The following is a 13,234-nucleotide window of genomic DNA, read 5'->3' as shown; positions in this document are numbered from 1 at the left end:
GTACTCTTGTATAGTATAATAGAATAATTGACCCAATTAGGGTCCTATTCATCAGAAATTAGATTTCCGCAGGTGCCAAGCACAAAGGCTTTTAACGGCCTTCTCGGCTTCTCACTAGCAACATTGGGAAACTGCAGGCACAACAAAAGTGCAAAATCTGCAATTTAATATCTTTCCTCAAGGTATCTGCTGAACCTCACTTTAATTTTAAAGATGGATGAAAGGGACACAGCTTAGGGTCTGTCCCCTTGACAAGACAGCCCTTTACCTGTAAGACTATGGCTGGCCATCCTCTTTAACCCAGCATAAAAGAAACACATTTAAAAGCAGCAACTGTAGCCTGTGATTGAATATTCACCTTTCGCACAGTATCTCATTCCACAGTCTGTCCAATTCAGGTCATTTTGGGGAGATTAATATTGTATTCACCATTTAAGGTTGTAGGACCCAGAATGGCCTCAACGAAGTCCTTCAGATGCTATTTCTTCAGATGCAATTCACATTACATAGTTGAAAAGTCTGTTTAAATTGGGCCTGAGATTCTCAAAAAGAGACGGATGGTACTTCAAGTTTTTCTGGATGTACGGGATAGGAAAGAGGTAAGGGAAAGCACCTTGTCTGAAGATCAAGGGATTGCTGAATGAATTTCTACTGTAGTTTTTTGAATAAAATGTTCTCTTTCACTGACAGGATATGAAGAAATTCATTCCCCTAACTTCCCTACCTTTGCCTCTTGGAATACATACACAATCACTCCAATTTTCTATTCTTCTCAATTTTCTTTCTAGCACTGATTATTATTATTTGAATTATGTTTAGATGTGTGTGTTTACTTATACTGATTTCTGTGTCTTCCATTAAAATGCATGTTCCAGGGGAATAAAGACATTGTCTCACTTATTTACTGCTTTGTCCCCCATCCCTAGTGCCTAGAAAAGTACAGTTGGCCCTCCAAACCAGTAGATGCAGAATTTGTGGATACAGAGGGCCAACTGTACCAGGTCATTTTATATAAGGAACTTCAGCACCCATGGATTTTGGTATCTGTGAGGTCCTGGAACAAATTCCCCATAGATACTGAGGGATGACTGTACAAGGCACGTGGCAGAGTCTCAATACATGTTTCTTGAATGAACGAATAAAAGAAATTTATTTTCCTTAGAGAAATTTAAAATCAGCACATTAAAGGTGTACTGATGCTAAGGGAAATAATACCCCTGGCCTGCTTCATGGGTTCAAACAGAATACATAAGATCCTGTAACTATACAGTATAGGGTTGAGTTTAGCTTTAAGCCAGCTTGTGGCCAGACCCATCTCCAGTGCTAAGTATCAAACTGTCTACTAGACCTCACCACAACTGAAAGGAACTACATCCTAAAATAAGTATTATATCCCCTTCCTTCCTCCAGCTCTACTCCAATTACAACCCAATTTTTCCCACTACGTTGGTTACATTTAATTTGTTATACCTAATTGGTAGCCAAAAACCTACCTCAACTTTAAATTCTCGGACCAAAATACACCAAATCCTGCCAATTCCACTTCTTAAATATCTCTCCAGTATCTCCACCATTTTATCTTCATCCACCTCACTACTGCCACTGTCATAGATCATATCTTTTTTTTTTTGCTGACTAATATGAGAGTCTCATAACTGGTCTCCTTATTTCAGTCTTTCTTTTTTCTTCCCAAGCATCTTCCATATTTTTATTCAGTATGTTTTTTAAAGTATAGATCTGATCACATGCTTTCAATATATCCCATTACCTACTCAATACAGTATAAAATTCTTAGTAGGACCTAAAAGACTGTTCCATGGCCTTGCCTGTTTTCCGGCCTCATCTCTTGCTGCTTCCTATAGGCACTCTATTACTTTCACATTTACCTCTGCTCTTTGGCTATTCATTTCTCTCTAATGGCACTATGCCCTCCCTTCCCCCATTCCTCTTCCACTAGGAAAGTCCTTCTAATTCTCAGGATTCAGCACAAGTGCCAGAATACTTCTCTTGGGACGGACTTTGGTACCTGGAGAAAAATGAGTAGTCCATCTGCTCTGGTTCAATATCAGCTTCTTGAATGCCATTTATTCTATTATTGCAAATGTTTGGGCATTTTTCTCTCTCACACTAATACGGGACCTATTTAAAAGCAGGTGCTGTGTCTTACAACCTGGGACAGGGCATTGTACAGAGTATGGACATGCTTGCGGAATGAAGAATGGAATGGCCCCTTCTTACTACATGTTAGTTTCCTTTTCATGACCAGCATATGAACCTCTCTGAACTCAAGGAGGGCTCCAGTCCCTCTTTTAAAGGGCTCATCCGTTTAGGTCAGGTCCATCCAGGATAATCTCTCTTTTGATTAACTCAAAATCCACTGATTATGGACCTTAATTATATCTGCAAAATCCCTTCACCTTTGCCATGTAATGTAACATGATGATGAGTGGCACCTCATCGTATTCACAGGTTCCATGTACACTTGGGCAGGGGATTATGCAAGGGCATAGGTCGTTAGGAGTCACTTTAGAATTCTGTCTAACACAGCCGGGAACCTCTCGACTAACTAATGCTTCTCAGTCCTCAACTCACGTCACTGGGGTGATCTCAGAAGTTTCACAATCAAGCTGAACTTGGAGGGAGCAAGCGAAACGAACTTAGGAGAATGGAGATATCTCTGGGTTTATTAGCTAACAAAGAGCTTGTCATGTTAATTATTTTTTAATGTTTATCTTATTCTTTAAAGTTCATGTGCAGATGGTCAGGTAAATAATTTGCACGTATATGCCATTTTTTTTAACGAGCAGCAGTCTTTTTTTCATTTTCAGCATGCTTATTTATCTTTGTATCTATATTCATAGATATAAATGTGAACCTTGTAAGGGAAATTAGAACATCATACTCATTTTTATATTCCAAGTGTCTATATCTCAATATTTAATTAGGACCCCCCACCTAAGTAAGCAGTTCTAATTCTGCTTAATTTAGATACTTTGCTTTGTTTGACCTTGGGATTGCCTACGTCCCTTAAGAGATAGAGAGAGGGATGAGAAGGACGTTTGATGTTTGATTAAAATATTGTACAAATGCATACATAAGTAGGTCCCTAGTCCTTTCACAAAGAATGTTCTAGCTCTTTGGCAGACAAAAAAAGGAAATATATGTGGGCTTCAGCTCTGACAGCTCAAAAATGTCTTGGAAGCTACCATTTCTTCAAAACCAACTGAGGTCAGTGATATCACAGAGCTATTCCTGAGGACTTCTGCTTCTTCAGCAAGATCAGGCAGACAAAGGCCTGTGAAATAACACTCCCCTTCTACCAGTGGAGAAATCTGGGCTCAGCCCTGTGTGTGTTTGGGCTTTACATTCCTCTGGGCAGCACACCGGGCCCAGTTCAAACTCCCCACATAACATTCTCACTCAGGATGCTGCTAGTGCAGGTCCCATGGCAAAGGAAACACAAGAGCAAAAACAGAGAACTGACACGACACTTGAGACACTGTCAGTGCCCCATGTCTACACAGGCAGCAGCTTCAATAATGAACTTGTTCAATCTTCAGTGGTGCATGAAGGACACAAAAGCAAACTCACAGAAATCCTCAGATTCTCCTAGAGTAGAAAGGCTGCTGGTGATTGATTAGAGTCACATTTTCATCATGTGAAGCCAGCTTAGTATTAGAGAAACATCTTTGCAGATCAAGGCTTTAACCTAAGGTATGTGGATTGCTTTAGAGAGTCCAAGAAGCCCCTGAAATAATAGGGGAAAAGATTTGCCAGTACATACATGTAACACAAATGTCATTTGGGATTTTCTCTGCCGTTAGAGGCTCAGGGAATTTTCACCCAAACTCCAGATTCAGGCTATGGGGCACTGAAAAGCCCCACTCACTGTGTGTGTGTGCCTTACCGTGCTTCTTTCTATTTGATCTGGAATCAGGACAGCCTGCTTTGTGTTGCCCTCCCTTTGGACCAGAAGTGAAGCTCTGTCCTTCTCACTTGCCTTCACGAGAAATTCCAATCACAGCAAACATAGCATGAGTTTTATGGATGTACCAAAATATGTGTGGTCATGAAGAAGCAGCTCATAAGATTTCCCTGGATTTGTTTCCTTCCTCCTTTGCCCTTGTAGTTAGTAACCACATATTCTGTCCTTTCCAAACCTGTATTTATCACATAGGCCCTTCCAGTCCAATACAAATCCTTGAGAATATCATCCAGTCCCTGCTTCCTTATAGGGCCCTTCCAAAATTACATGCTTTCCTCAGTTCTCTGCCTTGTTGGGAAATAAACATTTCTGTCTATGTTTATGCCTACGCACATATGTTCCCTAGAGATAAAGTGAAAAACTTCCACTGTATTTTCAAAACTGGTCCATGATCCAAAATGGGTAAGAAGGATTTCCACAGAGGAAATGTTTGGAAGCCACATTCCACTGACAAGAAAGATGAATGATATAACACACAAGAGGCCCTGGTAAGACTAGAGTATTTGTCTTTTCTCTGCACCCTTGAGGCAGCAAAGCTCTAACTACAGGTTCTCAGGTTCTTGCCAGAGCACGGTGGCTGTATTTCACATCCCAGTCACCATCCTGCTCCTCTGGGCCACCTCCTTGCCTTTTCCATTGTTCCTCTCCACTTTCAACTCTGTCCAGTGTGCCCTCTGGAACCTCCTAACATTATTAATAAATACATTTTCTTCACAACCTCTTCTCAGAACATTCTATCTCCAGAGTAGCAGTATAGCCTAACAGTTTAAAAGTTTGAGTTTGAAATTAGTTTCTCTGTTTTCAAATTTATGCTCGATTACTGACTAGCTCTTGTGAGTTTGGGAAACTTCATTTTTCATCTATAAAGTGGGATAATAATAGTCTTCACTCACAGGGTATTGTGAAGGTTAAATGAGTAAATATATGCAGGGAACTTAGAACACAGCAAGTCTGAAGAAAGGGTTAATTCTCCTCTTTATCCTTATTACATGATCATCCATCATCACCTAGTTCCACATAAAAGATGTGCCATGAAGATACCACTTCTCACATAGCTTCTCTAGTGGAATCTCTCATTTCCCACATATCCCAAACCAAAAGCCTGGGTAGAGAAATCAGCAAAATGCCAACTCATCAACACATTTACACATCCACATCCAACCCAAACCACTAAATGGAAAATAGCTTTAATTTATTATTTATTAGTTTAAAAAGAAAAGTGAAGTTTAATAGGCAGATGTGTTAGGAATGAAGCTTTAGCTAACACTGGAAAGTACTTTACAATGTTAAAAACTGCCCAGGAATGAAATATGTTATTTGAGGATGTAGCAGGGTCCCTATCCTGGACACATTAACAGAAGTTGTATGCATGTCCCATTTCTCTGATGTTATAAGAAGGATTACTGCCTGAAGAGGGGCCTTGGACTTAATTACAAAAATCCCTTTCAAAATAAAATCCTGTGAATCCTGACTCTCCATGGAATCTGTAGTTTTATCAGTAGTTTTATATACATAACACACTTTGAGCTAATTGCGGTAGGGGGAGCACAGCACTATTGGTTACAAGACCTGTACTCTGAGCTTGGCTCTGCAACTCACTTCTGTGATCTTGAAGAGGTCCCTTAATCTCTATCAGGGAAGGGGAAAGAACAGGTTGCACCCATGGCTCTCAAACACTTTTAAACTGTAAAACTCTTTTTACTAATGAAATCCCACAAAGAAGCTCTATATGTAACAGAAATAAATTCCCAGAGGGAAAGATTTCAGTAGCAATGACAGGGGCCTAACCAATTCCCTGTTTTCCCTCCCCCAAACCCCTTGTCTCCAGGGTCAGCCCTTGATGTGGGTTCACAGACCTTCAAAGATTTCTCAGAGTCAACTTTCAGAACAAACAAGCCAACCTGAACAAAATGGCTTCTACAGTCTTTTCACCTCTACCTGAGGTTTACTTTCTTTATATATATATCTTTGAAATTAACCATGTTTTATCCCTGTTCAAGATTTTTCTTCTTTGATACTAACACTAAGCTAAGATCAAAGGATTTTCAGCATGGAAATGGCATTGTTTTATGGCTTATTTTAATATTATTCAAGAAGACAAGATAGTTCAAGATGGTGGAAGAGTAAGATGCGGAGATCACCTTCCTCCCCACAAATACATAAGAAATACATCTACGTGTGGAACAACTCCTACAGAACACCAGCTGAACGCTGGCAGAAGACCTCAGACCTCCCAAAAGGCAAGAAACTCCCCACATACCTGGGAAGGGCAAAAGAAAAAAGAAAAAACTAAGACAAAAGAATAGGGACGGGACCTGCACCAGTGGGACAGAGCTGTGAGGGAGGAATGGTTTCCACACACTAGGAAGCCCCTTCGCGAGTGGAGACTCCGGGTGGCGGAGGGTGGAGCTTCAGGGCCGCGGAGGAGAGGGCAGCAACAGGGGTGCGCAGGGCAAACAGGAGAGATTCCCGAACAGAGGATCAGTGCCGACCGGCACTCACCAGCCCGAGAGGCTTGTCTGCTCACCCGCCGGGGTGGGCGGGGGCTGGGAGCTGAGGTTCGGGCTTCGAAGGTCGGATCCCACGGAGAGGACTGGGGTTGGCTGCATGAGCACAGCCTGAAGGGTGTTAGTGTGTCACAGCTAGCCCGGAGGGAGTCCAGGGAAAAGTCTGGAGCTGCCTTAGAAGCAAGAGACTTTTTCTTTCCTCTCTGTTTCCTGGTGCTCGAGGAAAGGAGGTTAAAAGTGCCGCTTAAAGGAGCTCCAGAGACAGGCGCGAGCCGTGGATATCAGCGCAGACCCCAAATACAGGCATGGGATGCTAAGGCTGCTGCTGCAGCCACCAAGAAGCCTGTGTGCAAGCAGAGGTCACTCTATACACCTCCCTCCCAGAAGCCTGTGCAGCCTGCCACTGCCAGGGTCCCCTGATCCAGGGACAACTTCCCCGGGAGAACACACGGCGCGCCTGAGGCTGGTGCAACGTCACGATGGCCTCTGCTGCCACAGGCTCACCCCGCATCCGTACCCATCCCTCCCCCCACCTCGGCCTAGTGAGCCAGAGCCCATGAAGCAGCTGCTCCTTTAACCGCATCATGTCTGAGCGAAGAACAGACGCCCTCAGGCGACCTACACACAGAGGCAGGGCCAAATCCAAAGCTGAGCCCCAGGAGCTGTGGGAACAAAGAAGAGAAAGGGAAATTTCTCCCAGCAGCCTCAGGAGCAGTGGATTAAAACTCCACAATCAACTTGATGTACACTGCATCTGCGAAATACCTGAATAGACAATGAATCATCCCAAATTCAGGCGGTGGCTTTTGGGAGCAACAATATATATATTATTTTTGTGAGTGTGTATGTGTATGCTTCTGGCGGGATATTGTCTGTATAGCCTTGCTTTTACCATTTGTCCTAGGGTTCTATCCCTCAGGGTACTTTTTACTTTAAAAAAGTTTTTCGTAATAATTATTTTTTATTTTAATAACTTTATTTTATTTTAATTTATTTTATTTTATCTTCTTTCTTTCTTTCTATTCTTCTCCCTTTTATTCTGAGCCGTGTAGATGTAGGAGCAGTGGATTAAAACTCCACAATCAACTTGATGTACACTGCATCTGCGAAATACCTGAATAGACAACGAATCATCCCAAATTCAGGCGGTGGCTTTTGGGAGCAACAATATATATATTATTTTTGTGAGTGTGTATGTGTATGCTTCTGGCGGGATATTGTCTGTATAGCCTTGCTTTTACCATTTGTCCTAGGGTTCTATCCCTCAGGGTACTTTTTACTTTAAAAAAGTTTTTCGTAATAATTATTTTTTATTTTAATAACTTTATTTTATTTTAATTTATTTTATTTTATCTTCTTTCTTTCTTTCTATTCTTCTCCCTTTTATTCTGAGCCGTGTAGATGAAAGGCTCTTGGTGCTCCAGCCAGGCATCAGGGCTGTGCCTGAGGTGAGAGAGGCACCTTCAGGGCACTGGTCCACAAGAGACCTCCCAGCTCGACGTGATATCAAATGGCGAAACTCTCCCAGAGATCTCCATCTCAACGCCAAGACCCAGCATAACTCAACGACGAGCAAGCTACAGTGCTGGACACCCTATGCCAAACAACTAGCAAGACAGGAACACAACCCCATCCATTAGCAGAGAGGCTGCCTAAAATCATAATAAGGCCACAGACAACCCAAACCACACCACCAGACATGGACCTGCACACCAGAAAGACAAGCTCCAGCCTCATCCACCAGAACACAGGCACTAGTAACCTCCACTAGGAAGCCTACACAACCTACTGAACCAAACTTTTCCACTGGGGACAGATACCAAAAACAATGGGAACTATGAACCTGCGGCCTGCAAAAAGGAGACCCCAAACACAGTAAGTTAAGCAAAATGAGAAGACAGAAAAACACACAGCAGTTGAAGGAGCAAGGTAAAAACTCACCAGACCTAACAAATGAAGAGGAAAGAGGCAGTTACCTGAAAAAGAATTCAGAATAATGACAGTAAAGATGATCCCAAATCTTGGAAATAGAACAGAGAAAATAGAAGAAACGTCTAACAATGTAACAAGGACCTAGAAGAACTAAAGAGCAAACAAACAATGATGAACAACACAATAAATGAAATAAAATTTCTCTAGAAGGGATCAAAAGCAGAATAACTGAGGCAGAAGAACGGATAAGTGACCTGGAAGATAAAATAGTGGAAATAACTACTCCAGAGCAGAATAAAGAAAATAGAATGAAAAGAACTGAGGACAGTCTCAGAGACCTCTGGGACGACATTAAACACACCAAAATTTGAATTATACGCGTTCCAGAAGAAGAAGAGAAAAAGAAAGGGACTCAGAAAATATTTGAAGAGATTATAGTTGAAAACTTCCTTAATATGGGAAAGGAAATAGTTAATCAAGTCGAGGAAGCACAGAGAGTCCCATACGGGAAAAATCCAAGGAGAAACACACCAAGATATATATTAATCAAACTATCAAAAATTAAATACAAAGAAAAAATATTAAAAGCATCAAGGGAAAAACAACAACACACAAGGGATCCCCATAAGGTTAACAGCTGATTTTTCAGCAGAAACTCTGCAAGCCAGAAGGGAGTGGCAGGACATATTTAAAGTGATGAAGGAGAAAAACTAAAACCAAGATTACTCTACCCAGCAAGGATCTCATTCAGATGTGATGGAGAAATTAAAACCTTTACAGACAAGCAAAAGCTAAGAGAATTCAGCACCACCAAACCAGCTTTACAGAAATACTAAAGGGACTTCTCTAGGCAGGAAACACAAGAGAAGGAAAAGACCTACAATAACAAACCCAAAACAATTAAGAAAATGGTAATACGCACATACATATTGATAATTACCTTAAATGTAAATGGATTAAATGCTCCAACCAAAAGACACAGACTGGCTGAATAGATACAAAAACAAGACCTATATATATGCTGTCTACAAGAGACCCACTTCAGACCTAGGGACACATACAGACTGAAAGTGAGGGGATGGAAAAAGATATTCCATGCAAATGGAAATCAAAAGAAAGCTGGAGTAGCAATTCTCATATCAGACAAAATAGACTTTAAAATAAAGATGATTACAAGAGACAAAGAAGGTCACTACATAATGATCAAGGGATCAATCAAAGAAGAAGATATAACAATTATAAAGATTTATGCACCCAACATAGGAGCACCTCAATACATAAGGCAAATACTAACAGCCATAAAGGGGAAATCCACAGTAACAAAATCGTACTAAAGGACTGTAACACCCCACTATCACCAATGGACAGATCATCCAAAATGAAAATTAAAAACGAAACACAAGCTTTAAATGATATATTAAACAAGATACACGTAATTGATATTTACAGGACATTGCATCCAAAAACAACAGAATACACTTTCTTCTCAAGTGCTCATGGAATATTCTCCAGGATAGATCATATCTTGGGGTCAAATCAAGCCTTGGTAAATTTAAGAAAATTGAAATCATATCAAGTATCCTTGCCGACCACAACATGAGGAGATTAGATATCAATTACAGGATAAAGTCTGTAAAAAACACAAGCACATAGAGGTTAAACAATACACTACTTAATAACCAAGAGATCACTAAAGAAGTCAAAGAGGAACTCAAAAAATACCTAGAAACTAATGACAATGAAAACACTATGACCAAAACCTATGGGATGCAGCAAGAGCAGTTCTAAGAGGGAAGTTTATAGCAATACAATCCTACCTTAAGAAACAAGAAACATCTCAAATAAACAATCTAACCTTACACCTAAAGCAATTAGAGAAAGAAGAACAAAAAAACCCCAAAGTTAACAGAAGGAAAGAAATCATAAAGATCAGATCAGAAATAAATAAAAAAGAAATGAAGGAAACGATAGCAAAGATCAATAAAACTAAAAGCTCTTTCTTTGAGAAGATAAACAAAATTGATAAACCATTAGCCAGACTCATCAAGAAAAAAAGGAAGAAGACTCAAATCAATACAATTAGAAATGAAAAAGGAGAAGTAACAACTGACACTGCAGAAATACAAAGGATCATGAGAGATTACTACAAGCAACTATATGCCACTAAAATAGACAACCTGGAAGAAACGGACGAATTCTTAGAAGAAACTTCCAAGACTGAAACAGGAAGAAACAGAAAATATGAGCAGACCAATCACAAGCACTGAAATTGAAACTGTGTTTAAAAATCTTGCAACGAACAAAAGTCCAAGACCAGATGGCTTCACTGGTGAATTCTATCAAACATTTAGAGAAGCGCTGACACCTATCCTTCTCAAACTCTTCCAAAATATAGCAGAGGGAGGAACACTCCCAAACTCATTCTATGGGGCCACCATAACCCTGATACCATAACCAGACAAAGATGTCACAAAGAAAGAAAACTACAGGCCAATATCACTGAGGAACAGAGATGCAAAAATCGTCAACAAAATATAAGCAAACAGAATCCAACAGCACATTAAAAGGATCATACACCATGATCAAGTGGGATTTATCACAGGGATGCAAGGATTCTTCAATAAACACAAATCAATCAATGTGATACACCATATTAAAAAATTGAAGGAAAAAACCATATGATCATCTCAAACAATGCAGAGAAAGCTTTTGACAAAAATCAACACCTATTTATGATAAAAACCCTGCAGAAAGTAGGCACAGAGGGAACTTTCCTCAACATAATAAAGGCCATATATGACAAACCCACAGCCAACATCGTCCTCAACAGTGAAAAACTGAAACCATTTCCATGGTTGCCCACTCTCACCACTATTATTTGACATAGTTTTGGAAGTTTTAGCCACAGCAACCAGAGAAGAAAAAGAAATAAAAGGAATCCAAATCAGAAACAAAGAAGTAAAGCTGTCACTGTTTGCAGATGACATCATACTCTACAAAGAGAATCCTAAAGATGCTACCAGAAAACCACTAGAGCTAATCAATGAATTTGGTACAGCAGCAGGATACAAAATTAATGCACAGGAATCTCTGGCATTCCTATACACTAATGATGAGAAATCTGAAAGTGAAATCAAGAAAACACTCCCACTTACCATTGCAACAAAAAGAATAAAATATCTAGGAATAAACCTACCTCAGGAGACAAAAGACCTGTATGCAGAAAATTATAAGACACTGATGAAAGAAATTAAAGATGATACAAATAGATGGAGAGATATACCATGTTCTTGGATTGGAAGAAGCAACACTGTGAAAATGACTTTACTACCCAAAGCAATCTACAGATTCAATGCAATCCCTATCAAACTACCACTGGCATTTTTCACAGAACTAGAACAAAAAATTTCACAATTTGTATGGAAACGCAAAGGACCCCAATAGCCAAAGCAATCTTGAGAAAGAACAGCGGAGTTGGAGGAATCAGGCTCCCTGTCTTCAGACTATACTACAAAGCTACAGTAATCAAGACAGTATGGTAGTGGGGCAAAAACAGAAATATCGAACAATGGAACAGGATAGAAAGCCCAGAGATAAACCCACGCACATTATGGTCACCTTTTCTTTGATAAAGGAGGCAAGAATATACAGTGGAGAAAAAACAGCCTCTTCAATAAGTGTTGCTGGGAAAACTGGACAGTTACATGTAAAAGTATGAAATTAGAACACTCCCTAACACCATACAGAAAAATAAACTCAAAATGGATTAAAGACCGAAATGTAAGGCCAGACACTATCAAACTCTTACAGGAAAACACAGGCAGAACACTCTATGACCTAAATCACAGCAAGATCCTCTTTGACCCACCTCCTAGAGAAATGGAAATAAAAACATAAATAAACAAATGGGACCTAATCAGAACTTAAAAGCTTTTTCACAGCAAAGGAAACCATAAACAAGATGAAAAGACAACCCTCACAATGGGAGAAAATATTTACAAATAAAGCAACTCACAAAGAATTAATCTCCAAAATTTTCAAGCAGTTCATGCAGCTCAATATCAACAAAAGAAACAATCCAATCCAAAAATGGGCAGAAGACCTAAATAGACATTTCTCCAAAGAAGATATACAGTTTGCCAACAAACACATGAAAGAATGGTCCACATCATTAATCATTAGAGAAATGCAAATCAAAACTACAATGAGATATCATCTCACACAAGTCAGAATGGCCATAATCAAAAAATCTAGAAACAATAAATGCTGGAGAGGGTGTGGAGAAAAGGGAACCCTCTTGCACTGTTGGTGGGAATGTAAGTTGATACAGCCACTATGGAGAACAGTACGGAGGTTCGTTAAAAAACTAAAAATAGAACTACCATACGACCCAGCAATCCCACTACTGGGCATATACTCTGAGAAAACCATAATTCAAAAAGAGTCATGGGGCTTGTCTGTTGGCACAGTGGTTGAGAGTCCGCCTGCCGATGCAGGGGACACGGGTTTGTGCCCCTGTCTGGGAAGACAGCTGCTGGGCCCGTGAGCCATGGCCACTGAGCCTGAGTGTCTGGAGCCTGTGCTCTGCAATGGGAGAGGCCACAACCGTGAGATGCCTGCGTACCACAAAAAATAAATAAATAAATAAAAGAGGAAGTCATGTACCGAAGTATTCATTGCAGCTGTATTTACAATAGCCAGGACATGGAAGCAACCTAAGTGTCCATCGACAGTTGAATGGATAAAGAAGATGTGGCACATATAACAATGGAATATTACTCAGCCATAAAAAGAAACGAAATTGAGTTAT

Source organism: Neophocaena asiaeorientalis, unplaced genomic scaffold, assembly GCF_003031525.2.
Source record: "Neophocaena asiaeorientalis asiaeorientalis breed wild unplaced genomic scaffold, Neophocaena_asiaeorientalis_V1.1 scaffold70, whole genome shotgun sequence".
In the NCBI taxonomy this organism is placed as follows: Eukaryota; Metazoa; Chordata; class Mammalia; order Artiodactyla; family Phocoenidae; genus Neophocaena; species Neophocaena asiaeorientalis.
Note: the sequence above shows the minus strand (reverse complement) of the source record.